The 4,227-nt window shown below is 40.2% G+C and overlaps 1 long non-coding RNA gene across 1 annotated transcript; it reads right to left on the bottom strand.

Annotated features, from left to right (window-relative positions):
- Positions 1 to 1,171: 1,171 nt before the first annotated feature.
- Positions 1,172 to 1,797, bottom strand: LOC121431012. The gene is made up of 2 exons (XR_005972091.1): positions 1,631 to 1,797; positions 1,172 to 1,321 (listed from the first exon to the last, which is right to left on the bottom strand). It is a non-coding gene; the product is annotated as an uncharacterized LOC121431012 (long non-coding RNA).
- Between the last annotated feature and the right edge of the window lie 2,430 nt (positions 1,798 to 4,227).

A 4,227-nucleotide genomic window follows, 5' to 3' on the forward strand; every position in this document is an offset into this window, starting at 1 on the left:
TGACTGTTTTGAGAAATTAAGCAGAACTTTAATATGTCATAACTTTACATCCGATTTGATGAAACTTTCAGTGCTATGCTTGTTGGATTGATGAGAGATTGAATGATGAAATAATGAATTATTATTGTACATACACTTTTAATTTGTTGCTTCCTCTTTTTGTAAGGATAATGCTAACATATATTGATTCTAGATCGGGAATCGAAATGTAAATAAGAAATAAAGGCTTTTGGCCGAAGAACTGTATATCATTTTGTTCCACGGGATATATTTACTGCATTTGGGAAATTATGCATAATGTATATATATATATATATATATATTAATATTATATATATATATATAAATATATATAGTGTGTGTGTGTGAAGTTATAGATGAACATTAGCGTTGGCAACTCTTTTATTGAAATATTGTGAAAGAAATGGATGAATAGAACAGTGGTAGGCGTAGCTTAAAATAAAGGTTCCCCAGAGCTATCTACCTTTTGGGAAAAATTGGTGATGCCGAAAAAAGTCTCTACCGGGAATCGAACCAGGGCCCCAGCTTTGAATGCCGGTGCCTTAACAACTAGTCCACATAGACGGGTTAGTGGCTACGGCAAACCCCATCCAATTAACCGTCAGATATACGGATTTTCGACACCATACCAATTATAATTCCCTTTGTCTGGTTTAGGTGGGTTTTGAACAATGACAAGCCGACATGCCTAAGCTGGATCAAAGGTATTACATCGATACAGTACACGTATGGAAGAAAGTATTCAGATATGAGAAGTTATACATGTACAACAGCTTTGGCAACTCTTTTATTGAAATATTGCGTTAAAGAAATGGATGACGAGAACAATGGTAGGCGTAGCTAAACCAGTGCTCCCAGAGCTATCAGCCCTTTGGAAAAAATGGTGATGCCGAAATAATGTTTCTGCCGGGAATCTAACCCAGGCCCCAGCTTTGAACGCCGGTGCTTTAACCACTAGACCAACCACAGAGACGGGTAGTGGCTAGGGCGACCCCGATCCGATTGACCGTCAGATCAGACAGATTTTCGACACAGTACCATTAAGCCAGTTCGTAGTTCATTTCTGCGCATGATCAAATGATTCTACGCAATGATGTACTGAAATGACACGTTGGTTTAAGATCTAATGAAATAAGCACCAATGTGGATGTTGTGACTGCCGCACTTTACCCTTGGTAACCAATGCGGAGTTTCAAAGTCAATACACTCCAAAAGAAATATATTCACAAAAATGGCGTTGGCTTATGTGAAATGGTGCTTTATTTCATCATCCCAGACGAACCAAGATTGAGATAAAATACTGCAAATACAAACAAAGAAACATATAATAAATCATAATGTATAACAACTGAAACTAATAACTAAAGCACTAAAGAATAAACTTGCCTATTCATACAAATACTATACTACCAAGGACTCTTAATTCTACAACAAAATGAAATACGTATTGATCTACATTACTTTACAGGTTTATTAAATAAACTTATTGATACAACTATTTTCTTATAACAGTCGATATGTCTGTTAACGAATACGATCCATCGCAAGTATGTTAGAGTTACATATATCGCATTATATAATACTTAAATTACTGAAAGAATTAACTTACCAATTGGAGGCTTTAAGCAGATTACACCCTATATAGCTCACTTGTAAAATCTAGATGAGAAGCTTGTCAAAAGTACAACTTAGGAGTTCTATCTCTTTCTCTGAATCTCTGTCGCTCTCTCTCTGAAAACTTTGATAAAACTGATAGCTGAAAGCTTTTTCTCTCTATATAAACATGCACAAACTGAACCAACATAGATTATTCTTTTGCTATGTTCTTAAGTTACTTATTGTTTCCCAATTATAGTTGCTGGTACTCTGACCATGTCTTAACAGAAAACCAGACAATGAACTTGATTAACCTATTCAAATCGGAACAATATAGGGTAGACCTACAGTTTGCTCTTTGGTTTGATTTCTCTATGCCTATACATTAACACATAACCTGCCCTATGGGACTTTATGTGGAAAAGGATTAAGAAAAAGATGCAGAAATGAAACATCTAGGAAAGTGGAAATTCAATTAAAACAACATATAAACATCCTAAAATTACATACATCTCACTGCACACTGCTGCAGTGACAGATGTCTTGATTATTCATATATTCTTTTGAATAGTGGTTTTCATTTACATCCACAAAACACAACATTGCGTCCACGAACGACTGTTATTTCACAGTTTGCCAATACATTATGCAACGTGATGTGATATGCATTCAAATTAGGAATGCAACAGATACCTTCATAATCAGTGTTCATTGGTGTGCTATTCTAGTCGACTGGTCTATTCAATTACTTCATCCTTCTATGGAAGACAAGCTTACGTAATATCTTGCTGTGAAATCTGCCTATCATAATGAAAGACATGAAAGATCATTATACCGAAATTGTCCATGAAGTAACTACGAACTGGTCTATTACAATTTCCTTTGTTGGTGAAGGTGGGTTTTGAACAATGGGTTCAAGTCGCCATGCCTAAGCTGGAACAAAGGTATTGCTTTGATACAGTACACGTATAGAAGAGGGTATACAAATGTGTGACGTTATACATTGTACAACAGCTTTGGCAATTCTTTGGCAACCGAATACCGTTGCCCAGGCGCGGATCCATGGGGGGGGCCGAGGGGGCCTTGGCCCCCCCCCTTCGGCTAAAAAAAGAGAGAGGGAAAGAAGAGAAAAAGAGGGGAAGAGGGAAAGAAAAGAAAAAAGAAGAAAGGAAGAAGGGAAGAAAAAAGAGAGGAAAAGGGGGAAAAGAGAGGAAAAGGGGGAAAAGAAAAAGGGAAAAGAGAGAGGGGAGAGGAGGAAAAGAAGAGGGGAAAAAAGAGAGAGAAAAGGGGGGAAAAAGGAGAAAAGGGAAGAGGGGGAAGGAAGGGAAGGAAAAGAGAGAGGAAAAGGGGAAAGAAAGAGAAGGAAAAAGAGAGGGAAAAGAAAAGGAGAAAAAAAGAGAAAGAGGGGAAGAGGGAAAGGAAGAGAAGAAAAAGAGAAAAGAAAAGGAGGAAGAGAAAGAAAAGAAAGGGGAGGGAGAGAGAGGAAAGAAGAGAAGAAAAAAAGAGAGGGAAAGAAAAGAAGAGGAGAAAAGAGGGGAAAGAAAGAGAAAAAAGAGGAAAAGGGGGAAGGAAGAGAAGAAAAAGGGAGTGGGAGGGAGAAGAAAAAAGAGGAAGAGGGGGGGAGAGAGGAAGAGGGGAAAAGGAGAAAAAAGGAAAGAGAGGAAGAGGGAAGAAAGAAGAGGAAAAAAGAGAGAGAAGGGGAAAGAAAAGAAAAAAGGGGAAAGAAGAGGGGAAAGAAAGAGAAAAAAGAGGAAGAGGGGGGAAGGAAGAGAAGAAAAGGGAGGGGAGGGGAAAAAAAAGAGGAAGAGGGGGGAAAAGAGAGAGGAAGAGGGAAAAGGAGAAGAAAGAGGAAGATGGAAGAAAGAGAAGAAAAAAAGAAAGAGAGAAAGGGGAAAGAAGAGAAGAAAGGGGAGAGGAAGAGGGGAAGGACGAGAAGAAAAAAGAGGAAGAGGAGGAAAGAAAATGATGTTCGAACCAAAAGGGCGCTGAAATGATGTTCGAAGGAATGTCAAAATGCTGTTCAAACTGGGGGCAGAATTGATGTTTGAACGGGGGGGGGGGGGCGAATTGATGGTCGACGTAGGGTCGCCAAATTGATGTTGGAACTAGGGGCGCCAAATTGATACTCGAGCGAGGGGGCGAAATGGTATTCGAACTAGGGGGGCCAAATTGATACTCGAGCTAGGGCGCCGAAATGATGTTCGAACTGGGAGGGGGCCGAATCGATGTTCGAGCTCTGGGGGGGGGGGCCGAATCGATGTTCAAACTAGGGGTGCAAAATTGATACTCGAGCTAGGGGGAATGATATTCGAACTAGGGAAGGCAAATTGAGTTCGAAGGGATGCCAAATGATGTTCGAACTGGGGGCCGAATTTATGTTCGAACGGGGGGGGGGGGGCGAATTGGTGATCGACCTACATGTAGGGGCGCCGAATTGATGATCGACCTACATGTAGGGGCGCCAAATTGATGTTGGACCTACATGTAGGGGCGCCGAATTGATATTCGATCTTGGAGGGCGCCGAAATGATGTTCGAAGGGATGTTAAAATGATGTTCGAACTAGGGGGGCGCAAAATTGATACTCGAGCTAGGGGGGGGGCGATTCGAA

Source organism: Lytechinus variegatus, chromosome 17 (assembly GCF_018143015.1).
Source record: "Lytechinus variegatus isolate NC3 chromosome 17, Lvar_3.0, whole genome shotgun sequence".
Classification (NCBI taxonomy): Eukaryota; Metazoa; Echinodermata; class Echinoidea; order Temnopleuroida; family Toxopneustidae; genus Lytechinus; species Lytechinus variegatus.